The sequence below is a fragment of the Eretmochelys imbricata genome, chromosome 8, assembly GCF_965152235.1.
Source record: "Eretmochelys imbricata isolate rEreImb1 chromosome 8, rEreImb1.hap1, whole genome shotgun sequence".
Taxonomy (NCBI): domain Eukaryota; kingdom Metazoa; phylum Chordata; order Testudines; family Cheloniidae; genus Eretmochelys; species Eretmochelys imbricata.
The window spans coordinates 71,783,399-71,811,087 of record NC_135579.1 but is presented as its reverse complement, the minus strand read 5'-3'; positions in this window follow the sequence as shown (position 1 = coordinate 71,811,087).

Here is a 27,689-nt window from a genome sequence, read left to right as displayed (position 1 = left end):
CCTAACCATTGCTTCCGATCCTGCATCCGACGAACCCTTGGACTCTTCCACGAACCTGGCCGCAGATGGCACCCTGCTGACGGCCGCCGAGCCTGTTGAGGCGACGGCCAGTGCCACGCGGCCGGGACCTGAGCCACCAGGGGCACCCCTCGTTGGGGTGGAGCAATCGACCTCCTTCCCGGGCGGGGGCCCAACAGAAGATAGTCCACCTCCTGATGCCGTGGCTGCCAAATCCACCATGGAGCCTGTGCCTGGCATTGCTGTAAGCCCCCTTCCCACCCCCCGAACCCCTGATTCTGACCGAGAGGTGCCACTACCTAGTTTCTCAGCTTCTGGAGCCTAGAATCTCGCCTCTGCCCCTCTCCCTGGCCCTGACCCTGGCCCTGCCTCTATTCCTGATCCCGGCCCTGCCCCTAATGCCGATCCCGTCCCTATTCCCTCCACCTCTCACAATGTTATTGCCATCCCTAGTGCTGTCTCCTTCCCTTTTCCAGCAGATAACCCATACAGTTTTCTGTGGTTTTTCTGCAGGAGACCCATACGGATCCAGCTGCCGAAGACAGCTGGCGGCTGGAATGGAGGGACAGGGTCTACTTTAGCCATCTCAAAGTTTGTACGGCTGGAGTGGCGACCCTGTTCTCCCCCGACCTATGGCCCAAGGTGCTGGGGGTCACCAAGGCTGTGCTGGGCCGCCTGCTGCACCTCCGGGTCTGCATGGATGGGCTCGTGGTCAACCTCGTTAACGTCTATGCCCCGACATTGTGCCCAGAGCGGCTGCATTTCTATCAGCAGGCGTCCGCCTTCCTTGGCACCTTGGATACTCATGAGTGCCTGGTCCTGGGTGGGGACTTTAACAGCAGTGCCCGGCCGTTGTGGAAGTCCTCCGGGAGATAGTCGAACTAACATCACTCCCTGGTGGACATCTGACATGACCATCACCCGGATGACATCTTGACATTCACCTTTGTCCAGGTGGAGGCCCATCAGTTGCACCATTCCTGGTTGGACTGCATCTATTTATCACGTTTCCACCTTTCACAGGCCCATTCCTCCAGCATCTGGCCGGCCCCGTTCTCTGATCATCATTTAGCCACCATGACGGCCTCTCTCTGCACGGAGAGGCTGGGGCCGGCCTACTGGCATTTCAACAACAGCTTGCTGGAGGATGTGCACTTCATGATGTCCTTCCAGGAGGGCAACAACATGCCCTTTCCTTGGCACAGCGGTGGTGGGACCTGGGGAAGGTGCGCGCCCGGCTCTTCTGCCGTGACTACACCCAAGGCGCCAGCTGACGAAGGGATGCAGCAATAGAGCAGTCGGAACGGGAGGTCTTAGAGCTGGAGAGGCGTCTGGCTGCCAGGCCCGAGGATCCATCCTTCTGCAGAGCATGCCGGGAGAAATGGGAGGAGCTCCAGGCCCTTGAAGATCATCTGGCCCAGGGCGCCTTTGTTCGATCCCGCATCTGTCTCCTTCTGAAGATGGATCGCGGCTCCTGCTTCTTCTATGTCCTGGAGAAAAGGAGTGGGGGCCAAGAAGCACGTCATCTGCCTTCTGGCAGAGGACTGCACCCCCCTCACAGATCCAGCTGAGATGTGCAGGAGAGCCAGGGCCTTCTACGCAAGCCTTTTCTCCCCAGATCTGATTGTCCCAGAGCACTCTGCAAGTGTTAGGATCAAATTCCCTGTGATCAGCGTGGGCGACCAAGACCAGCTAGAGCTGCCTCTCACGCTGGCTGAGTTCTTGGAAGCCCTCCACCGCATGCCCACCAATAAATCTCCGGGCATGGACGGGCTGACCGTGGAGTTCTACCACGTGTTCTGGGACGTCCTCGGCCCAGACTTAGTCACTGTCTGGGCCAACTCTTTGCAGAATGGGGTCCTCCCTCTTTCGTGCAGGCGAGCCATGCTCGCCTTATTGCCGAAGAAGGGGGACCTCCGTGATTTACAAAATTGGAGTCCCGTCTCGCTCCTCAGCACGAACTACAAAGTTGTAGCAAAAGCCATCTCGCTGCGGCTAGGGTTCATGCTGGCGGACGTGGTCCACCCAGACCAGACCTACGCTATCTCAGGCTGCACTATCTTTGACAACCTGTATCTGCTCCGGGACCTCTTGGAACTCGGGTGTAGGGACGGTCTATCATTCTCCCTCCTGTCCTTGGATCAGGAGAAGGCATTTGACAGGGTGGACCATGGGTATCTCCTGAGCACTCTGTGAGCGTTTGGCTTCAGACCCCAGTTTGTGGGTTTTTACCGGGTGCTGTATGCCTCTGCAGAGTGTCTGGTCAGGCTCAACTGGACCCTGACCGAACCAGTCAGCTTTGGATGAGGAGTATGGCAGGGGTGCCCCCTCTCGGGCCAGCTGTATACTTTGGCGATCGAGCCCTTCCTCTGTCTCTTCCATAGGAGGTTGACGGGGTTGGTGGTGCAGGAGCTGGAGCTGCAGCTGGTCCTGTCAGCGTACGCCAATGATATGCTCCTTGTGGTCCAGGACCCCGGTGACTTGGCATGGGTGGAGGCTTGCCAGGCCATCTATTCGGCAGCCTCCTCTGCCCAGGTCAACTGTGTCAATAGCTTTGGCCTGGTGGTCGGGGATGGGTGGCAAGCGAGCTCCCTCCCACCCATGCTTCAGGCTATCCAGTGGAGCACGGGTCCGCTGCTCTATCTCGACATTTACCTTTCTGCCACGCATCTGTCTCTGCTGGAGAACTGGCATGATTTAGAGGGCAGGGTGACAGAGCAGCTCCGGAAATGGACAGGACTACTCCGGTGCCTCTCCCTTCAAGGGAGAGCGCTGGTGCTTAATCAACTAGTCCTGTCTGTGCTCTGGTACAGGCTCAACACCCTGGTCCCAGCCCCAGTTTTCCTGGCCAACCTCCGGACATCGATTCTGGAGTTCTTCTGGTCAGGACTGCACTGGGTCTCTGCAGGGGTTCTCCATCTACCACAAGAGGAGGGAGGGCAGGGCCTGAAGTGTCTACACACTCAGGTCTATGTCTTCTGCCTGCAGGCCCTGCAGAGGCTCCTTTATGGTGCAGGTAGTCCTGCATGGAGTATACTGGCGCACACCTTCCTGCACCGCTTCCAAGGGCTCCGATATGACCAGCAGCTCCTTTATCTCCATCCAAGAGGTCTTCCGCGAGACCTCTCTGGGCTGCCAGTCTTCTACCAGGACCTCCTCCGGACCTGGAAACTGTTCTCAGTGACCAGGTCCATGGCAGCCACTGTGGGGGCAGATCTCCTCACGGAGCCCGTGCTACACAACCCCCAGCTCCGTGTGCAGGTGGCGGAGTCCCCCTCAGTGTACCAGAGGTTGGTCCTGGCAGAAGTAACAAGAGTTGGAGACCTCCTGGACTATGACCAGGGAGACTGGTTGGATCCCCTGATGCTCGCTCAGTGCATGAAGTTCTCCAGGCCTCGATCTCCCCAGCGTGTACTTCAGGAGGTGAGGGCCACTTTGCCACCTGCTGTGTGGGTTTACCTCGACCGGGTCCTGCATGAGGACATGCCCCGCCCACCCTCCACCCCAGGCCCTCAAGACCTTTTCATCGGGCCCCTGCCCTGTGGACCCAACCGACCCCCCCCGCCCCTTCACTGTGAGCCGGTTGCACAATCTGCAGCCGGTCCACTTCCAGACCGTGCCAAGGTAACATCTATACACGCTCATGCTCCACACCCTTCATGTCCTCACCCTCACGTCCCACCCCAACACAAAATGGCGGGACCTTCTGAACCTCTGGAGGGTGAGGAGCCCCGGTGGGCCAGCCTATACTCCACCGTGGTCCCGAGGCCCACTGGGGATATCAGTTGGCGGCTCCTTCATGGGGCCATGAGCACAGGCATGTACTTGGAGCAGTTCACCCCTATCCCAGACACCTGCCCTTTTGCGGCTTGAGGGAAACCCTGGCACACATATACTTGGAGTGTGCCATGCTGCAGCCCCTATTCCAGCTCCTCACAGAATATTTTGTTATGTTTTTGGTTGCACTTTCCCCTCACCTCCTTATCTATGCACTCCCTATCCATGGCCCCACAAAGTTATGGGACCTCCTCCAAGCCCTAGCTAAAGTGACCATCAATAAAACCAGGGTGAGGAGGTTGGCCGATGGAGTCTCCTGTGACTGTGGGGGCCTATTTCCGATCCTCCGTCCGTTCACGTATCCTGGCAGAGTTCCTCTGGGTGGCGTCCACTGACTCCCTTGACGCCTTTGAGGAGCAGTGGGCACTGTCCGGGGTTCTCTGCTGGGTGGCCCCATCTGGTTCCCTTCATTTGACCCTTTAACCGCACTCCTGTCCCTGTTTATTTCATTAGTTATCCCCCGTATTTATTTGGCTTCCAGGTCCTGTGGATCCCCCTCTTAGGCTGGGGGCGGGGGGATCCTTTAGCAGTAGGCAGGCTTTGCCCGCCCACTTTTTGGATCCCAATAGGACTACTTTGTTGTACCCAACTGGCCTGGGTCTATCACAGTAGTAATAGCAGTTAGTCAACACAGCAACCAAGCATCGATATACAAGGCTCTCTTTTTTCCAGGAGGGCAGATTAGCAACTTTATTTGATTTGCTTTTCTCCCTGTAAATAAATATAAGAGGGCTTCAAATGACGTGTAATTTTCATGGTTAAATAAGTTTACCACAATATAAGGCCGAGGCCCTGATTCAACCAGGCAGTTAGGCACATGTTTAACTTGAAGCACATGCTGAATTTCCATTGACTCCCATGGGGCTTAAGCACAGATGTAAAACCCAAAAATGTCAGGAGCTATGTCTGTAGCAGGTACCGGCACAGTGTTATCGGCTTCTGATCAAATTTATCTTATGGTCTGACAATTCGCTGCTGTTGTGCCACTGAATTGGCTGAGACTTTCAAAATGTATATGGTCTTATCGCTATATTTTGTTTGATATATAGTCAATACAGTTTTGTAAGAGTAATTTAGGGAAAAGAGGAATATGCACATCTAAAAAGGTAAGAAACACTCATGGGGGAAGGAAAAGAAACAGCTGGCAAGACTTAGAGACAAAAGAGGATGCTCTCTTTAAGCACTTTTTCCTTGTATAATTTATGCTGTAGACATTTTGTGCTGTCTAATTGCCCCATTTCAAATGAATGTCAGTTAATCAATGACTCCTGAATAGCATGGAGGTGAACCCTGGATACAGAACAAATGCATAAATTTGGCCTGTCTTCTAGCAGACTTAGCTTCCGTAGCTACAGTTTTTGCATTTGCTCTCTGGAGTTGATTTCTTTTTGAGCCATCTCCCCCACACATCCACACTCCCCTACTCTCCACCAATCAGAGTTTTATATTGTGAAATCATGATTTTACTTCTCTAAGCTGTACATTTTGAAATATCTTCCTAGTGCTTTTGCTGTTATTGTTTAATATCCTTCTATTTCTATTTTGCAGGGCTGTCTCTCAAGCCTACCCAGGTGGTGAGATCCCAGATGTATCATGAAATGAATGCTGTGACTTTTGCCTGGCTACCAAAGCCTTGTTTTCCTGCCTTCTATTCCCTTACCCAAAATATAGAAGGCAGAAAAATGTGCAGTTCTATTTTAATGGGAATCTATGCACCCCAAATGCAAGGAGAGACCCATAATTTTCTGAATCTGTTTGGATAATCAACATAAAGCAAAAGTGAAAAATACATTTACAGACGATGCCCAATAACCCTACCAGTAAAGGCCTGACTCGGCAGCTGCTTCCGGCAAGAACTGTATGGAACGAGGCCCATTTTTTCCCCATTTCCTTTCAATGCTACGTTCAGGCAGCTAGCACCCTGTTTCACACTTAGTTACCCTGGAGATGGGCACATTATAAATGCCATAGAAAGCCAGGTACGTAGACAGATAAACATTCTTCAATTTCGAGACCGATTTTAATAAGTCAGGACTTCTTGGAAGAATCATGTTTTAGAAAACCTGCTAGGGCTGTGGTCTAAAATCAGATTTTCAAAGGCTTATAGGGGTTCCTGGGCTCAGCATCACAATGCCTAACTGATTTAGGAGCCTAAATATAATTTACAAAAGGGATGCAGGCACTTAAGATGGACAAAAGAGATGCCTTTGAATGCATGAGAGATGACAGGGTATGTTTTGCTGCCCATGTCTCTTCCAAGTGGGGGTGAATACTGACATGTTTTACTGCTGTTACTGAGAGTACTGGCATTTTTTAAAATGTTCATTTCAGACATGAGAAATTCCAATTAGCCACAACAAGTGACAACATTTCTTGAAAGTAGGACCTTAGGAAGGAGGGGTGCTGCATTTTTAACAATTTTGGCCTGACCCAACTCCTTTGAATTCAATAGACAATTCCCCATCAAATTCAGTTGGGTTTGGATGAAGTTGTAGATCATTGTGCTGTTATTCATCATCCCCATGGATACAATCTGCAAGTTTCTTGTGGTGTTATTTATTTAATTTCTTTAGAGTTATACAGTAATAAAGAGGGGGCGGGCATATCCCAGGCTCATGCCAACTCTGACACAAGTTACGAGAACAGAAGTGAAATAAAACAGCTATTCACTCCCCAACAGCCTGCAGAACACAAAACTCTCTTCTAACCCTTATCCTCTGCGGCAGCCTATGAAAACAGATGCAGCTTGTAGGATGCTCTGAAGGACAACAGAACTAGGGGAAAGTTTTCAATAGCGCCTAACTGACATAGGAATCCAAGTCCCATTTACCCCATGGCTATTTTCAGGAGTGGTAGCCTGTTGCAGTGCTCAGGAACCCTCCTGGAGACCCAATGTTCTACCACCAACCTCTAGTAATGGGAATCTGATCAGTACCTAAACATTCCAAATAACATTATTAAACTTGTAACTACTGTGCTCCACAGTCTCAAGTTGGGGCCAAATTGTAGCTAACCCTTATGTGGATGCATGCGGGAGAGGGAGCAGAGAGAGTATGAGGAGCCTTCCCTCCTACTTGCATGGATTGCAGAAAAACCAGTCACAAGTCAAGTTCCTGCACTTTGGAAACTGCAAATATTACTCCCTCCATATGCCCCATAGAGGACAGGGAGAGTCAGGGAGGAGGTGGGTCCACTGTTCTCTCTCCCTACCCTATCAGCCCCAGCGCTTGCTGGGCACCCAACTGCTTAGGAGCTCTCCCTGAGGTGGTGGAGCTCTGAACCACCCTCTACTTGCACCAGTTGCTAAATGTCACTGTTTCTGTGGCTGCCTTTTATTTATGACTCTCAAAGGAGCCATGGAGTTCATGAGCTTCATGGTTTGTTTTTTAAAATCCCTGACCCTTATTACTTTGGATTCTGTGCACAGGGGTAGGTGGACATGAGGGTAAACACTTGAACCAGTTTAAACGAATATATTGAGAATGGCCACATAACATCCTGGGCTGCACAGAAGAGCAGGAATTCAGCGGCAACACTGCAATGACACAGGATCAGACTGGTGACTTCTCTGTGAAAATTACCATTCCAGCCTCAAAGACTTCAAAACTAAATGTGGAGAGTTAGGCTAGGCCGTTACTCTAGTACATTCAAATCTGTCTGCTGTTATCATCCCACAAACAGAGTTCTAGTTGTTTGATCTAATATAGGGGGTTGGAGGTGGGGAAGGAGGGAGAGGCCAGGAAAAGTTATCCAGGGTAAAAAAACAAAACCCATTACTATTAATATTTTTCCTAAAATGGCATGATTGTTGCCTCCTTTCACCTTGAGCAACCCATGTCTATTTGTAAAAGAATGACTTGATAAAATAATGGCCCTTCTTGTATCATTTTGGCAAAAACAAGAGTTTAGAGGTATATCATGCATTGATTTCTAAGCAGAAATTCCCAAGAAAATCACTAGGGGAGCCCTTTAAAAAAAATAAAAGCTGTAATATGGAACCTGAGCACTTATTCAGCATTTGCTGGCACAATTCAGAATTTTGTTGTAGGAATTTACAAACATTACATTATCATAAACCCTCTACAGCATAATAATATTTTCCTGCATTTCCATTTGAAACATTCAATATCTTCTTGTAGTTGATAATAATTGTATTACAATTTTTCAAAGCATTGCATTTCAATTTGCTTTGCCTAGTTTATATCACATTGTTAGGTATATTGTTCCAATCTGGATAGCCACCATGTAGAATTATCCATAAAAAGCCAGACCATGATCCCATTGAATCAAAGTGAATTTTGCTTTAAAGTGAGCAGAATGAGGCTGCAAAAGGGATGTTTTTTCCATTGCCAGAAAATAGAACCAGATTGATGGTAACCTGGCACATCAGGAAGATGTATAATGTACTTTATCTTTAGTTTTGAGTAAACCCTGTGTTAGAAATGTGTGTTGTAGGTGGAATAAATTGGCCACTGTATAAAATTAGAAAGCATGCCAAGACTGCATGTAAAACAAACAGTCAATCAAAAATGTAATGGTTTTAGAAGCCGCTGAATTTGCTGATGATTCTTGTGTTTGAATGGAATATCTTTAAAATATTTGCTTCCATAATAGTTCAGAGAACTGGTAATCCAAATGTTTCTTATTGCATTTTCTTCAGAAGCTGAGAAAAAAATCTATTGTGCTGCTTAAATGACCAATTGAAGGTCTGTGGAGCATTTCTGCTTTATAGACAACTCAATAGCAATGGGAAAGGAAAAAAACAATGTCAATCACTGAGGACATTAACACATTTTAAAGCTTACCAGGGCAAAAATGATGAATTCTACAGTTCATCAGCACTGAAGAAAAAGGAATAAACCACCAGAGAAGTCATTTAATTTGTAAGTTCAGTGGGCCAGAGCCTCAGGTGGGCTGTGGTTGCTTTGGAATGCACTTTTGGTGAACATTTCCCTCAAAGCAGGAACAGAAAATCAGTTACAGGGGGGATCACCACTCTGCAATGCTGTAACTAAACCCTAGGAATTGGCCTTGCTGATGTCCACCCCAGGATCAGCAAAGCGTAAAGGTGAACTTTAAGCCACCTTTGCAAGCATGCACACACATCTGTGACTTGCACTGAACAGGAGTGACATATTAGAAGTGCACTAAGAGCAATTCAGTAAAGCTACACTACATACCAAGGGTGAAATCCTTACCCCATTGAAATCAATGGGGTTTTGTCTTTTGACTTCAGTGGGGCCAGGATTTCAACCCAACTGATTATGCAATAAGTAATGATAAAGGTGAAAGGCATAATAGCATTTAATATTGGAATGTATGTACTGGCAAATTACATGTTAAGAATACTAACCTTTCTGCAGTGTATAGGAGATATATGCTTCTGTGAGCAGCATAGATTTTCTTGGCACAGTTTAAGGGTATGTTGTTTTCAGAGCTATCTAAAAAACAGCTCGATATAAGAAACATTTGGAAGTCTCAGAGTGGTAGCTGTGTTAGTCTGTATCAGCAAAAACAACGAGGAGTCCTTGTGGCACCTTAGAGACTAACAAATTTATTTGGGCATAAACTTTCTCGGGCTAAAACCCACTTCATCAGATGCATGGAGTGAAAAAGCATTAAGCAGAATATATATTATAGCACATGAAAAGATGGGAGTTGCCTTACCAGGTGGGGGGGTCAGTACTATGAGCCAATTCAATTAAGGTGGAAGTGGCCTATTCTCAACAGTTGACAAGAAGAGGTGAATACCAAGGGAGGGAAAATTACTTTTGTAGTGCTAACGAGGCCAATGCAATCAAGGTGGCCCATTTCCAACAGTTGACAAGAAGGTGTGAGTATCAGCAGAGGGAAAATTACTTTTTGTAGTGACCCATCCACTCCAAGTCTTTATTCAGGCCTAATTTGATGGTGTCCAGTTTGAAAATTAATTCCAGTTCTGCAGTTTCTGCAGTTTCTTGGACAAACCCTGTTGCCAACTCTGTCTACATATCTATTCAAGGGACACCATCATAGGACCTAACCACATCAGCCACACCATCAGGAGCTCATTCACCTGCACATCTACTAATGTGATATATGCCGTCATGTGCCAGCAATGCCCCTCTGACACCTACATTGGCCAAACCGGACAGTCTCTATGCAAAAGAATAAATGGACACAAATTAGACATCAAGAATTGTAACATTCAAAAACCAGTAGGAGAGCACTTCAGTCTCCCTGGACATTCAATAACAGACTTAAAGGTGGCAATTCGTCAGCAACAAAACTTCAAAAACAGACTCCAATGAGAAACTGCAGAATTGAAATTAATTTTCAAACTGGACACCATCAGATTAAGCCTGAATAAAGACTGGGAGTGGATGGGTCACTACAAAAAGTAATTTTCCCTCTGCTGATACTCACACCTTCTTGTCAACTGTTGGAAATGCGCCACCTTGATTGCATTGGCCTCGTTAGCACTACAAAAGTAATTTTCCCTCCCTTGGTATTCACTCCTTCTTGTCAACTGTTGAGAATAGGCCACTTCCACCTTAACTGAATTGGCTCGTTAGCACTGAACCCCCATTTGGTAAGGCAACTCCCATCTTTTCATTTGCTATAATATATATTCTGCTTACTGATTTTTTTCACTGCATGCATCTGATGAAGTGGGTTTTAGCCCACGAAAGTTTATGACCAAATAAATTTGGAAGTCTGATTGTGTTTTGTTTCCAGCTCTCTATGGAGTTTGATCCACATATTACGGTCATCTGTCAGCTATGGAGAATGCCATTTGCTTATAGCATTTTCATACACTGGACACTGAGCTCTTGGCTATCCTCTTACACTGCTGTTAATCTGGAATAACTCCACTGAAGTTAATGGAGTTATAACCTCTAAAACTGGTGGAAATCAGAGGAGAAGGTCGTCTTGGGAATCATTTCATATATTTTCCTAGCAGTTGCATGCACTTGTAGTATCCTCTCTGCTTTCCTTTGTAGGTTGCTGGACAGTTCTTCGTAGTTTGTTTTGGAGGGATCTCCAATTCAGCAGTCTCAGTACATGTTTTCCTTAGCCAGTTTCAGTGTGACAGCTTTTGTAGAAGCATGGGCTTGACTGTTTAGGTCAGCTCTCATTGCTTGAACTGACTGATCAGCACAAATATGCTGACTTGGTCAGAGGGTATCTTGTGGGTTAGCACCTCAAATAGCTTGAGAACTAGAATTACATTTTAAGACTCCACTCGAATGGACTCATCTAGTTAGGGAGAGCATGTTTATTTTTTATCGGGCAAGTGGACTTCCATCTGGGCATGATATCTTGTAGAAGCTGAGTAACCGAGAAGTCTAATTCTCTCTGTATGCTTTGAAACTTGAAGACAGTTACAGAGGAGTTCTTGAAATACTTTCCTTTAACTTTTGGCTAATTGCAATCAAATTCCCCATTGATTATTGATGTAATAATGAACCCTTGCTACAGAGATACAAGGGGTCCCAAACTTTTACAAAAAAAACAGGAGTACTTGTGGCATCTTAGAGACTAACAAATGTATTAGAGCACAAGCTTTCATGGGCTACAGCTCACTTCATCAATGCATTGAATGGAACATATAGCAAGAAGATATATATATATATATATATATATATATATATATATATATATATACATACAAAGAAGGTGGAATTTGCCATACAAACTGTAAGAGGCTAATTAATTAAGATGAGCTATTATCAGCAGGAAAAAAAAAACTCTTGTAGTGATAATCAAGATGGCCCATTTAGATAGTTGACAAGAAGGTGTGAGGATACTTAACATGTGGAAATAGATTCAATATGTGTAATGACCCAGCCACTCCCAGTCTCTGTTCAAACCCAAGTTAATGGTATCTATTTTGCATATTAATTCAGGCTCAGCAGTTTCTCATTGGAGTCTGTTTTTGAAGCTTTTCTGTTGCAGAATTGCCACCCTTAAGTCTTTTACTGAGTGGCCAGAGAGGCTGAAGTGTTCTCCTACCAGTTTTTGAATGTTATGACTCCTGATGTCAGATTTGTGTCCATTTATTCTTTTGTGTGGAGACTGTCCGGTTTCGCCAATGTACATGGCAGAAGGTCATTGCTGGCACATGATAGCATATATCACATTGGTAGATGTGCAGGTGAACGAGCCCCTGATGGTGTGGCTAATGTGATTAGGTCCTATGATGGTGTCACTTGAATAAATATGTGGACAGAGTTGGCATCGGGCTTTGTTGCAAGGATAAGTTCCTGGGTTAGTGTTTTTGTTGTGTGGTGTGTGGTTGCTGGAGAGTATTTGCTTCAGGTTGGGGGACTGTCTGTAAGCGAGGACTGGTCTGTCTCCCAAGATCTGTGAGAGTGAGGGATCATTTTTCAGGATAAGTTGTAGATCTTTGATGATGCACTGGAGAGGTTTTAGTGGGGGGCTGAAGGTGACAGCTAGTGGCGTTCTGTTATTTTCTTTGTGGGACCTGTCCTGTAGTAGGTGACTTCTGGGTACTCTTCTGGCTCTGTCAATCTGTTTTTTTCTCTTCAGCAGGGGGTTACTGTAGAGTTTTAAGAATGCTTGATAGAGATCTTGTAGGTGTTTGTCTCTGTCTGAGGGATTGGAGCAAATGCGGTTGTATCTTAGAGCTTGGCTGTAGACAATGGATCTGGTGGTGTATCCTGGATGGAAGCTAGAGGCATGTAGGTAAGTATAGTGGTGAGCAGGTTTCCAGTATAGGGTGGTGTTTATGTGACCATCACTTATTAGCACAGTAGTGTCCAGGAAATGGACCACTTGTATGGATTGGTCTAGGCTGAGGTTGATGGTGGGATGGAAATTGTTGAAATCATGGTGGAATTCCTCAAGGGCTTCTTTTCCATGGGTCCAGGTGATGAAGATGTCATCAGTGTAGTGCAAGTGGAGTAGGGGCATTAGGGGACGAGAGCTGAGGAAGCGTTGTTCTAAGTCAGCCATAAAAATGTTGGCATACTGTGGGGCCATGTGGGTACCCATAGCAGTGCCGCTGACTTGAAGGTATATATTGTCTCCAAATGTGAAATAGTTGTGGTTGAGGACAAAGTCACAAAGGTCAGGCACCAGGTTTGCCGTGACATTATCAGGGATACTGTTCCTGATAGCTTGTAGTCCATCTTTGTGTGGAATGTTAGTGTAGAGGGCTTCTACATCCATAGTGGCCAGGATGGTGTTTTCAGGAAGACCACCGATAGATTGTAGTTTCCTCAGGAAGTCAGTGGTGTCTCGAAGATAGCTGGAAGTGCTGGTAGCTTTGGGCCTGAGGAGAGAGTCCACATAGTCAGACAATCCTGCTGTCAGGGTGCCAATGCCTGAGATGATGGGGCATCCAGGATTTCCAGGTTTATGGATCTTGGGTAACAAATAGAATACCCCTGCTCAGGATTCTAGGAATGTGTCTGCACAGATCTGTTCCTGTGCTTTTGAAAGGGAGTTTCTTGAGCAGATGGTGTAGTTTCTTTTGGTAACCCTCAGTGGGATCAGAGGATAATGGCTTGTAGAATGTGGTGTTGGAGAGCTGCCTAGCAGCCTCTTGTTCATATTCAAACTTATTCATGATGACGACAGCACCTCCTTTGTCAGCCTTTTTGATTATGATGTCAAAGTTGTTCCTGAGGCTGTTGATGGCATTGCATTCTGCACGGCTGAGGTTATGGGGCAAGTGATGCTGCTTTTGCATAATTTCAGCCCGTGCACGTCAACAGAAGCACGCTATGTAGAAGTCCAGTCTGTTGTTTCGACCTTCAGGAGGAGTCCACGCAGAATCCTTCTTTTTGTAGTGTTGGTAGGAAGGATTCTGTGGGTTAGTATGTTGTTCAGAGGTGTGTTGGAAATATTCTTTGAGTCGGAGACATCGAAAGTAGGATTCTAGGTCACCGCAGAACTGTATCATGTTTGTGGGCCTGGAGGGATCATTACACAAATGTAATGTAATCAAAACACAAATCATCCCATCAGGTCACCTAATCTAGTGCAACGTCTCATTGCCTCTGGAGAACTATTTTCTATAGCCTCTTCTGGAATGTCCATTCCTCTTTAGAACTCTCAGAAGCTTGGCTGTGGTTTGCCTGACTATTGTAAACACATGTTGCTCCAATGATCCCTGCAATGCTCTAATTAAACCCTAGGAATTGGCCTTGCTGATGTCCACCCCAGGATCAGCAAACTTTTAAGTATTACAGTCATTGCAACCTCTCATTATATCAGTTCTGTTGTCTTGGGCCACCATATGGATGGGTTCTCTGGCAATCTGCCATTTTTAAGTATGCTTAGAAATGCTTCCAAACTTACATTTGTTATCGCATTATTATTGTTGTTATTATTAATAATAATGCAATCTGTTTAGCACTGACAGTTAGTGCTAACAGGCTGCTGTTAATAGATTAAAGATAATCGTTTCCCTCAAGGAGATTTTTAAAAAACAGTGTATAAAAGACAGATCACACTGTGTGTTTGCTGTCAAAAATCTAATTGCTGATCAGCTGCTCTTCTTACAAACTCCTTGGCTATCCAGTGTGCTGTTAGCCCTCAAAAACACTGTGTAATGTTGCTCTGTGCCTTTAAATCTGCAAAAAATAAATAGCATTTTGCAGATTTATCAGAATTTTCTTTGCTCTTGAGCTTTTCTGTTTGTACCTGGGATAACAAGGTTTCAATAGTTTAACAAATGGCTCAAAACACAAATCATCCCATCAGGTCACCTAATCCAGTGCAAGGTCTCATTGCCTCTGGAGAACTATTTTCTATAGCCTCTTCTGGAATGTCCATTCCCCTTTAGAACTCTCAGAAGCTTGGCTGTTGTTTGCCTGGCTATTGTAAACACACGTTGCTCCAACGTCTGTTGCATAGTATCTTCCTAAATCTTAAAATGCCCTATTTCTACAGGCTTATCTATGGATAATGTGGGGTAGTCCAACAGTGTGTTACTTCACTTTAAAGCACATTTTTGCAAGATCAGAGTTACAGACGAATCTCTTTGATAATACTACAATTATTTTCATCTCATGAGTGCCAAGCAAAATAAAACAGTAAGCTTGCATGGAAAACCCTCTTCAATTGGCTGCTTTTGAATACCGAAAAATCAATCGTGGGACTTGGCACATCAGACATGGACATAAAACCTTATCATAACATCCTAAATATCTCCCTCTTTTTTTTTTAGTGCTTTTGAACACCTTCACTATCACTGGATTCATGTATATATTAATCCAAATTTGGTATTCATCCATATCTAGAAAGAATTAAAATGACTAGACCTCTTTGGATTTGACTTTGCACTTTAACTAGCTATAATGTCTTACAGTAACTCCAGCTGACAAGAAAACTGCATCAGATCCTCCAGGCAAAAGCATTGACCATGCCTTTGTTATTCTGAGACTGGATTACTGTAATGCTTTCTACCTGGGGCTGAGTGGAAGACACAGAGACACTGCAACTGGTCCAGAATGTGGCAGCCTGTCTCCTAAGTGGAACAGGTAGACGAGACTACATAATACAGGTGCTTCATTAACCAAAGTAGCACTCCATTCATTATAGGATGTCTTCCAAAGCCCCTAATGGAGTAAATAAATTCTATTTAAAAATATTCTTCTGTGCAATGAGTAGCATACTGCAATCAACAGGTATAATGCAGCTCTGGGATAAAACCTGCAGATAAGGCATTCTTGGAGTCCCCACTTATGGAAATATGTGACAAAGGAGAACAGGATCATGTCATGTTTTCCTCCTGCGTAGCACAGCACAAGCCTCATCTGTTTATACCAGCCGTTCTTCAGTGGAGAGGTCACTCTGACCTGCAAGCCCCCAAAGCAAACAAAACTGCCAACAGTGGAGAAAATCATATGATCTTGCCAAAACCCTGATGAATCTTAATGTAACCCTTCTGCCAGGCCGAGTTGATAGCAGCAAGGGCCGGGTTCAGCACACAGGGGTTCCCTCTCAACAAAGCAAATGCAAAACGGCTTGAGCCCCCACCCAGTGACCTGGGAAAATCTTACCCACACCCCTGGGTGCCTCAAAGAGGCAATACTTCCCCACTCGCAAGCACAGAGTCTCGGTGTAGCAGAAAATCTTTAATAACATCAGCATTAAATTGGGAAAACACCACAACTAGGTTCATCAACCAAACCATGAGCAAAGACCCACCCCAGCAGACTGGGCCATGTACTTTCCCTCTGGTTCTTGAGTCCAGCAACCCAAAGATCACCCAAAGTCCCAAAAGTCCAACAACCCAAAAGTCCAGCCCCAGAGTTCAAAAATTCATCTTCAGAATGTTACTCCCCAGTCTGGGTAAAAATGTGTGTGTGTGTAAGAGGTAAGGGGCACCTTACATGATCCGAAGCTGACTGCCCCGCCACTCCATAGGGCTTCACTCCGATCCACTCCGCCAACTACTCGGCTCCGCCAGCTGTCCCGCGAGCCACTCTGCTCCGCCCCACTCCACCAGCCGTCCCACAAGCAGCTCCCACTGTCCCGTGAACTGCTCCACCAGCCGGTCCATGGGCCACTCCAGCCGGCCCACAAACTGCTCTGCTCCGCTCACCATCCCACAAACTGCTCCGCTATGCTCACTGCCCAGCAATATATCTTCAGGCTCCCCACTACTTAACACATTGCTCAGTAATTTTAGCTCTTTAGTGATTTCAGCTTGTAGTAGTGGGAGCCTCAGTGCTGCTGCACCACAAGTCTAAAGCAAATTCAGCTCAGCACCAGTAGCTAGACTCCTAATAGACCCAAAATTAGCTCTGATATTCCACAGTGGAGAGAGAAAGAGGTGCAACTGATGTTTCAGGCCCTCACAAAAGACCCACACCACCAGGTACTAATACTTGTCCCCAATCTTTCTCAATTCACTGGGTTTTGGAACCCATGTTCCTTGCCTAGCGAGTGCTACTTAGTTGATGGAGAGTCCCTCCATCATAACAAAAGGCCGAGTACAGTTCCACTGTCCTTGATTCACATAATCAGGATAATAACAATTTATTCTTCCTGCCCCAATAACAGAGACACTGGAGATCCCACAGCAGCCAAAGTGACCATTTGGGCAGCTATGGGCTCATGCTAGGTGGGGTGGGTGTGCCTATGCAAATGAGATCAGCCCCTGAAGTTCTTTTCCACAACTTGCCACAACACACCACTAGATGTCAGGGTGGAGCTCGTCCTGACTCTGCATACATTAAAATTCTTGTATATGGGTCCTAGATAATCTGTGTTTTGATGAAATGTAATTAAACAAATGAAATTAGATGCGAATACATTAGAAAGAGTAAGAGCAAGAGAGATGTTACATTCTTGTCTGTCCATCCTCTGAGAAGCTGGGCACAGATTCTTTCCTCATGCATATTCCCTTTGTAATACGTTTGCCACAAGGATTCTTCCTACTCCCATCTGGCATATAGATATTGTTTCCAAATTTGTCATTCTTTATGTTCCAAAACCTATTTTACTTCAGATGCTTTCATGATGAAACAGCAAAAGCCTGCCATTACTTGATATATGGAGCAGAAATCACATCTGTGCCATGCTGTTTTCTAATCAGACAGAGCACTGCATACCTGCAGTGCTTGTTCTTCTGGCCTTCTGACTAGGCGTACCTGAGTGACTTCTGATGTTACCATTTTAGCTCTTGTAACACAATTGTACTATTAGAATACAAAGGACTGTACTGCATTTTAGCTTTCGGCTAATTTCATGGTTTAAGGCCAGGAGGATTAAAATCATCTAGTCTGACCTCCTGGAAAATGCAGGTTAACATAACATGCAGTGATTCCTGTATGGAGCCCAACAACCTGTGGTTGAACTAGAGCATGTCTTTGAGAAAGACATCTAATCTTAATCAATTTTCTTTGTAGGCTTCATGTTTGCAGCCTACAATGCGTCATGCCACTCAGGCTAATGAGCTCAGTCATTTACTATGGAGGAACCTACTGAAGGGGGAGACAGAGCTGGGAAATTCCATAAGTTTGCCCTTGTGAAGTTTCCATAAAATCATCCTACTAGGAGGATGGAGTTTGGGCAATGGGCACAGAACAGGGAGGAGGCATGAAATCCAGATCTCAGGAATCATAGGAATCCTTCGGAGAGGAGCCTCATTTGATAAGAAAAACAGTCAAATGGAGGAGCTCCCTCTTTGCACTGCTCCTTCACCTACACCCTGGGAGCACTGTATTGTCACAGGAACCATGTTACCATTGGCTGAGTCCTCTGCAGCTGCACAGCTGTAGCTCTAGGTGGAACTCCATGGGAGTTAATGTCGCTCAAGGTCACACCAGTTCCCAAAAGGCTGTGCCCAGTCCTTGTGGTGAGCCCCAGGAGGGGCTGTTTTGGGATCCCAGACACAGAGATGAGGGACCCAGTGTGGCCCTCCCCCATTCTGAATGCCCAGGGAAATTCCAGGCCTACTATGAATCTCCTCTGCTCAAAATAAACTGAAGGGATAATCTGGGGCATTGATCTTAATATTAAAAAAAAAGTTTGCTGTGATTTTGAGCCATCCACTGAAGAAATCATTTTCAATGTTTAGAACGTAAGCTTATTTATTTCTGTATATTCCAGAGCAAGTGTTACAGAGTGTAACCATTGCCTCCTTCAAAGACACCAAAAGTCACTGAATGAACAACACTACTTTTATAGCCCTGGTGTCTATTGCTATGCTGATAAATTTTGGCTCTGTGTTTGAATACAAAGGCATCAGCAGTTGGGATCAAGCAGTTCTGGAAATCACTAAAGAAAATGCCTCTAAAACATAATATTTTGTAGTATTTAATTGCTGACAATAGTAAGCACTTAATGAACAGAACCTATCTTTATACTGGGTGTGACTCAGAAATAAGAGGTGCACAGTGCTTGCTGTCTCTTATCCCTGGAGCCCACCTTGTAATATTGCTGGTATCCGTGTGTAACTGATAGTGTTGTGCACTGGGCTGGAAGATAATAAATAGATGGGAGATGATGATTTACAGAAGGGTGCTTGGAACTCCTTGAACCACTAGGGAAAGAAAATGGTGCTGGTACAAGGCTGTGCTATCAACCTGGCAATAGTTTTCCCTCTCTCCTGAGGGCAATTTCTCCAAGATGTAACTTGCTTCCTGTCGTATCATCTGGAAATTCACAAGTCGGGCAAACTGTGGCTCATTACTAAAATGGCTGATCCACAGTTTCTTAGCTGTCAGAGGCTTTTTTTTATTGTTTTTGTCTAAAAGGATTTCTCTTAAGTGATGAAATAACTCACACTAATGCAGATTGCAAAGAGAAGACTATTATGATTATTTCCAGTTGCTTTAAAGAATTGCTTATTTAAAATGTATTAGTTTCTTAATGTGAAGGCGGTTATATTTCTCCAAACAGAGTGAATGAATTTAGACCTAACATGTTCATAACTAAGGATCAATGCATATTCAAGCTAACAATGTATGTCATCTCTGATCATACAGTAGTTAAGTTATAAAATGTAGTGATTTATATTACGAACAGTTTGAAGCTGCATATCTGCTGGGGTGTGGCGTTCTCAATCAATCAGAAACTAGACTTTTTCAGCAATGGGATGATTAAAGTGGTCACTAAAAAGCATGAAATAGTATAATTAACAATGGAAGCAGAATTGCTATTTGCACAGTGTTATAATGCAGTATAGTATTGAACCACATATAAACTATATTACAGTTTCTAAATGGCACACTCAGACATCCACTTGTCTTAAAGTGTTTAGTATGTATGTTCTTGATCTTCATATGAAGTGTATTTGCACAATAGCTATATAATACAGGTACTATATTAGTCTTTTAAATATTAAATAAACTATTTAAATCATGCTGCCTCTCCAGTTTATTCCAAGTTTTTTATATTAATAAAAAAGAGACAAATAGAAAGAAAAAAATATCATAAGTAGTTTTAAAGGGTAAATTTCTGAGACCTCACTAGTATTATTAATAGTGCATGTGTTGTGATTTAACAACATATGGCAGACATAGACAGGCATAATAGTGGGCTAGTACAGTTGAACTGTATTAATCAAACAAAAGAAAAAAAGTTTAATTAACTGCATATTTTATAAAAGCCACATTTCATTACTGTTTGTTTGGTAGATGGAGGCATGCACTGGAAACACTAATTCTAATTATTGCTTCAAGTGGGAGTTTTTGGCCCAAGGTCAAGGAATGATAGAAGAATGTGTGAATCTGCACTATACAGCAGCAGTAAGACTAATCATTCGAATAAAGCCAGTTGTTTTTTTCTTGGACTGTCTGTGTGCTGTTCAATGTTCTGGATGAATCTAACACAATCAGTCTGTTCTCTGGTGTATAGCCACTTCCTGCTGACTCAGGGCAACCTGCTTCTTCTGTCATTTATTAAAATGAAACATTCATATTAAAATTCAGTTTTTCAGAGAAATGACCAAATAGACATTAGTAGTGACATTATTAAAACTATTTTATTTAAAATGAGCTGCCATACTTCCATGTTGCAAAGCAGCATAGACAAATCTATCTCATTTACTTTGAGGCTGTTTTAAAGAGTTGGATTCCTCCCGCGGTATTGCAGAGGGTGATTTCATGTGTGTCTTAGGAAAGAGACAGCTTTTATGGCCACTAACGTATATATATATTTCTACTACTCTACATAGCAAATAATATGCAATTAATGGTTTTTCATTAACATGCAAATGTTAGCCACGCTCTCCTAGGCTTGCATCTACTAATAATCTATTATTTATTTTTTTAAAGTAAAGAATAATAACTATTTTGTCTGTGTAACATTTACACAGATTTTGCCATGTTTTCTCAGATTGCTGTATGTGTCCATAGAACTAAGAAACTGTATTGAAATTATTGAGTAACCTATGTTTACAAAATAAATATTTGCTGAATACTAGGTCACGTTGCTCAATACTTTCTGATTCTGTAATGAAAGGACCTATTATAATGAGATACCACTGAACAGCTTCACGCTTTGGAAATGTTGGTCCAGATTTAAACTCTGTGGCTAGCTTCTAAGCTTTATTTTAATAGAATGAACTAAACTCCTGATTCAACCCCCAATGGAACTTAAAAAAAATACAGGTTTCAATATGAACTTTGCTGATTAGACCCATCTCTGAATTTCATGGATATGACAAGGAGTTGAATTAAGTTTGCTGTGTGCTCCTTAATACAGAAGTTCAAAGTGAGTTAGGTGCATAAGCGCTTTTAAAATCCCAGTAGGTGCCCATCTTTTTAGACACCTACATACCTTTTGAAATTTAGCCCAAAGTGATTTACACATGACTAGCCTGAGTAAGGGTGGCACAATCTGAGATTAAAGACTAATGTTCTTTGCTATGCAACCATCAGATGTGCATGTACATGCAACAGATTAACTTAGAGTACTCAGACTTTTTCAGTTTTCCGTATAAGACTAGAGGATGAGGCAAGATTTTATTTCTAACCTAATATTGTCTGGCATTTTGGGATCAGATACAGTACATTTACAGTATTTTAACTGAAGCCTTACAATGGACAGTTTAGAAAAATCAAAACCTGATATTTCTATCTATTGTTAGAGTAACTTTTATAACAACAGTGACAGTCAGATAGCAGTGGGTTTTGTGGTTTTATACTAAAAGTATTAACTGCTCACATGTTTACTTGCATTTCCTCTTACTCTCCCCTTTGCTATCTTCCCTTTGCACAGGCCTCCTTGCTTACCCATTCTTTTTTTTTTTTTTCTTCTCCCATTCTCATCTTTGTGCCTTTTTCTGTGTGGCTCCCATTCCTGTGTGCCAGTCACTCGCCCTTCCCCTGCTCTGATCTCACTTCTTCTCTGAACCTTTTCCACCAATTATTTACATTTTATATTTATTAAAAAGCATGCAAATAGAAACAAACAATGGGCATAAGCTGCTCTTTGGGAAAACAATGCTGTTATGTGACTAATAAATCATTTTAATCAACTAGTGGAAGGAATCTCCTGCAAATGACAGCTTTGGTGATTTTGATATCATCCAACAATCGATGGACACTACTGCAGAACAGAGTCAAGGCTCTTCTAGCCAGTGCTTCAGAGAAGTAGCATCCATTCTTTCACCAACCTCACTCATAAAGTATGTGGAGACCGAGCCTGTGACTGGAGCAGAAATGGACATGAAGTAGAAGTACAGTTATCCTCACATAGCTACATAATGATGTGTGCCATGAATCTCAGATCTGAACCTGACCCTTTGAAGAGAATTTGGAAGAGACAGAGTCACCCTGTGCATGAGATCCCCCTGCAATAAATTCAAGTGATGATAATCTTAAATGTATTCTCCCAAGTCAGGAATGCTGATAGTTAAAGAACGAACAAATAAAAGTTGTCTGCATAAAGATCTGATTATAGATACAAAAAAAAATTAGCAATTTCAATAGCCACGTTAAACGAGTGACAAACAAGTTCTTATTGTCCCCATGCTTCTGTGTGTGACTTTATGAACACGAGCCAAGTTCTATTATGTACTACTGGAAGGCTTTCAGATACTACAGTGATAAGGGTGGAATAAGCTATATAGACTAGACTAGAATAGGCCAAGTTACTCTTAAATTCTACATTTTTTAATTCATTCTGGTTAACAGTTTTCATTTTAATATAGAAGGAATATTTGCATGAATTCAGAAAATAGGTACAATTATGTAGGTCAAAACCATCAGGTGCTATATAAGGAGATGGTCTATTCAGCCCAAGAGCTTTGCTAGACATGTTGTGTTTCACATGGAAGCAAATAATTTTCCTTAATAACAAAGAAAATATGAAAAAGTGCTTGTGATAATACAGGAATAAGCAGAAATTTAAAGTCTGTGCTTGAAGTGAATGATAATGTGGATGCTTGTGAATTCAGGAAAAGATTTTACATATAGAATGTTTACTGACATTTTGATTATTAAGGAATGAGACAACCTTAAAACATTGTTTCATAGTGAGCATATTCCTTCATGTCCCCACACTTTATCCCTTCTACTTACTGCAGGCTGACATGTATTAATTATTAATTATTATTATGATTAATTATTAATTGTGTTGTGCTAGACCTAGGAGCCCCAGTCATGGACCAGGTCCTTGTTTTGCAAGGTGCTGTACAAACACAAAATAATGCTCTATTTCATACAAAATTACATGGCTTGTGTCATAACCATACAGCTAAGGGTAGCCTAGAATTCCTCCTTACCTGTAATGGGTTAAGAAGCTCAGATAACCTGGTTGGCACCTGACCAAAAGGACCAATGGGGAAGGAAGATACTTTCAAATCTTGGGGTGGGGGGAAGGCTTTGTGTGTGTGTTCGCTTGGGAAGCAGAGAAGCATCAGGTCAGAAAACTCCTTCTCCTATAAACCACCCTAAAAGTCTCTCACATGACAAAAAATGTAAGTAAAAGCCAGGCAAGGCGTGTTAGATTATCTTTTGTTCTGCTTGTGAATTTTTCCTTTGCTGGAGGGAGGTTTATTCCTGTTTTTTGTAACTTTGAAACTAAGTCTAGAGGAAGTTCTGCTGTGTTTTTGAATCTTTTGTTACCCTGTAAAGTTATTTTCCATCCTGATTTTACAGAGGTGATTGTCACATTTTTTTTAAAAAATAAAATCCTTCTTTTAGGAACCTGACTGATTTCTCTGTTGTCCTAAGACCCAGGGGTTTGGGTCTGTGATCACTTTGTAACCACTTGGTTAGGATATTATTCTCAAGCCCCCCCAGGAAAGGGGGTGTAAGGGCTTGGGGGGATATTTTGGGAGAACAGGAACTCCAAGTGGTCCTTTCCCTGATTCCTTATTAAATCACTTCGTGGTGGCAGCGTACCCGTTCAAGGGCAAAGAATTTGTGCCTTGGGGAAGTTTTAATCTAAGCTGGTAGAAATAAGTTTAGGGGGTCTTTCATGCAGGTCCCCACATCTGTACCCTAGAGTTCAGAGTGGGGAGGGAACCCTGACAGCTTGTATTGCCTTCTCTCAGCCTTCTTGCCTTTTTGCTCTATGTTCTCTCCTCCCTATCTTTTAGATTTCTCTTTGCCCCAGTTCTAGAGGGTATTATCCCCATTTAGTGCTGCACCCACTATTTACAGCAAATATTTTAGACTAGTTTAGCCCCATTCCTGTCTGAAATTCTGATTTTATTGTTTAGAATTAGTCAATGAACAGTTTGTGTTAATATAATGCAATCTATGAACAGTTTACCATGGTTACAGGTTTGATTATTTGCTAGCTCTGCTGTTTGATTGGCCACTTAAGTCACATGATGTTGTTTATGCTCCCTGAGTAAATATCTCCCAAACTCACAAAGAGCTTTCAAGATGGCTGCTAAAAATTCTGAGACGAACACATGAGCATTTGCAATGTCAAGACTTTTTCTCTTCATGAAAATCTTTTCAGAAATATTTAGTTCTATAAATGTTTGCAGAAAATAAACAAAAGAAATCACAGAGACTAATGAAATGAATTCATGTTTTTATTGTAAAATATACATATATAATTTATACATTTATACATTTATAATTTTATTTATACATATATAATTTTTGCAATTTTTTTCCAGGGGTCTTTCTGTATACTCTTGGTCATCTCCAAATGCTAAGTATGTCCCTAGTTATTGATACTGCTGAAGACACTTGCTCTGCTTCTTCCAGATGTTTTCCAGATGTCTGTGGTAAATCCCATCAATTACTGTTAGTATAGCATTTGATGGTACTTATGCCTCTATGTAGTTATTGCTTCAACTTAGAGAGCTGCCATCATCAAAAAACGAAGGGGCAAAACAAATATATAAACAGAATTTTTCTAGTGGTTCTATTCTATCAGGCCTATGATGCTTGTGTGGGTCCAATATGTACATGAAAATATTCTCTCATCAATTAGAGTTAAAAAGAGTATATAAGCATATGACAGTTCATTGTTTGGACAACAATGCATGGATCTAAAATGATTCTCATATAAAAGGATGCTTAATAGGCAAATGATTCGATTCAAGGTTACCTAGTCTATGTCCCTCTTTTCCCATCCATAAGACCGTGTGCAAAGCAGAATGGCAGTGCAATCCTAGCATTCATAGGCACAAATAGCAGTTTTCAGTTATATCGTGCTACACAATTCTTTATGTCTCTGTGCTCTACAACAAACAAGTAATGTAGCTGAGCATGTGCTGAGCAATAGTTGGTATATGTCCACTTTATGAACCAAATTGTCTGCTATTAAGGATTTTCCACAGGTGGGGAAATGGCAGAATGAGCACTTATACAGTTTCTGTCTAATGTGTCCATTGGGTAGTGCGGTTGGTCTCTCACATAAGGAACTGGCAGGAGATTTGGCCCCTGAAACCTGAGGATCTTGGGAGATTTCCCTGGACATTCTATTGTCTTCATTGACCTCCCAGCTCTCAGTAGCTTCCATGGCAGCCTGACTGCTGCAAGAGATGTGCTAACATGTATTTCCGGCTTGCCAGTTCTCCCAACCCCTCAGTCCCCCATCAGAAGGAACTGAAAGTGTGGCAGGGGAACCAGCACATCCTATCTGTTATTGTGAGTGCTAAATTATACCAAGATGTTCATTCAGTGCCACAGAGATCAGTTGTTCCTCCCCATCTGCAGAACCTGCTGTCCCCAGAAGGACTTCCTTGGGTTGTGGGATAGGCGAACATGTTCTGGAATTCCTTTCCACCCCTTTAATTTGCACCTTTGTGCTCCTCTTTGTAATTCTGGAGTCAGTGGATACTGACTTGTGCCATGTGACATCAATATTAACATTTTGTTACCTATTTCAGACAACTGGGGCCAGAAAATAAGGTAATGCTTTTATCCACACTCTTGTATGTAACTCCTTTATTACATCCTTTCACTCTTCAAAATGGAGGGGAACATTTGTTCTCACATATTTGTAATCTGTTTCAGAAGTGAGAGCTGTTCTGAGCCTAAAAAAAAACCACCAGGAAAGCTGCATCTGTATAAAGTTAGAGAGCTATTCAGTGTGCCCATCAGGAGGTAGGAGAATCCAAAAATAATTTTTAGTTAGATACATTGACTCATAGAATTATAAGATCATATATTAATTTTTTGGAAGAGGTGGCCTGACATTATAAATAAACAAAACAAAACCATGATGAAAGTGTGACTTTTGCACAACAAAAAGCTTTTTGGTATGAAATCATGCCTGAAAGTTTGCAACTGATTTCTTTAATTAGATGAATGTAACAAGTTAATTAGACTTTATAAGCTTTGAGAAAAGTCAGATTCACTTATACTGAGAAGTTGGACTCAGAATGTAAATTATTCACAGTTGATTAGACCAAGACAAGCATTTCTCAAACATTTCTCAATGCTTTAGAAAAAGCAACATATTGAATTCTATTTTACTGTGAGGCTCAAAATGGCAACTAACAGTCTTAAGCTGCATATAAAACCCAATATGAACCACATTTATGAGAACATTGCATGTGAATTAAATTATGTTAGCTTTGGTTTGAAGAACATAAAAATAATTGCCAGTAAGTATTCCTGTATAGGACCAATTTTCTGAAACAAGTTATTTTAATTACTACTAGTGTCAGGAGTATGTGTGGCTGATTTATTTAGATTTAATGTGTTTAGTGAAGCTCCCTAACTGTAGCTGATGAAGTATATAGTAAGTATTTTTATTTTTAAGTGAAAGTCCAACTTTCAATACTTCTGACATTTTTATTAGTGGAAATTGGTATGAAGTAATGATGTGAGAGTGTATTACGATTTAAGGACACATGGGTCTGTTTCTTATTTATACTACAGCCCCATTATATCACTCTGACATTGCAAAGGGGTCTTAATGTGGACACAAACGTAAAGGGCTGTAATTACATTTATACTCACTTTAAGATCCCTTTACTCTGCCAGTGTGGTGTTAAGGGCCCTTAATATAAAGGTGATTGAGGCCCATATATAGAGATTAAAGGGATCTTAAAGTGAGTATAAATCTAATATATATATATATATATATATGAGAGAGAGAGAGAGAGATGCACACAATTGCGGTGAATGTCTTACTTCTACTATGATATAGCCATGCTGTTTTTAAATGACTTAATTAAACCACATCTCTATTTCTATCTATTTTGCTCCCACTTGAATTATAATAACCAATCAGAAATGCCCAAGTCTGGAACTCAGCCCTCTCAAAATCCTTAGTATTCCAGCAGTTCTAAAACAAATAGCAACAGAAATATCACTGAATGCCCGTAACAAAGAAGGGTATTTGGAGATGTACACAAGTCAGATTGTAAGAAATATGTCAAGCCGCCCTTAAAGTCATACAACTTTATTGATTTGTTTCATTATTTTTTGTAAGTACCAATCCATGCTATGGGTGCATTTATACAGTTTTAAAATTTAAAACATTAAAACAATATTCAAAATCCATATAATAGATTGTAAATCCCAATGTGTGTTCTGTTTTGAAAACAAAAGAGGTGCACTGTACAGGTTTTAGATATCTAGCAAAAGATTTAGTTCATTATAACTGTTAGGTCCTTCCTCACTCAGGGCTAGAAAGAGCCTTAACAGGACTACTCAAGAAGCAATTTGGCACTAGGTAACAATAAATGTTTTATCTTAGCCCAACCCCTTAGGTAATCTCATTTGTTAATATACAATATCTTGAAAATGTCAAACCATATGAAGATTTTACCGCTATCTGTAAACATTTGTATTTCCAGGAACAGGATGAGAAGAGAATATATTTATACTTAGGTATTTTCCTGATCTGCTATAAATTAAGTTAGCTAGTTTCACTTCCACAGCAATTCCACATTCAAAGAGCTCTTGGTGTATACAACAACATCAATGTTTTTGAAATAGAAAAAG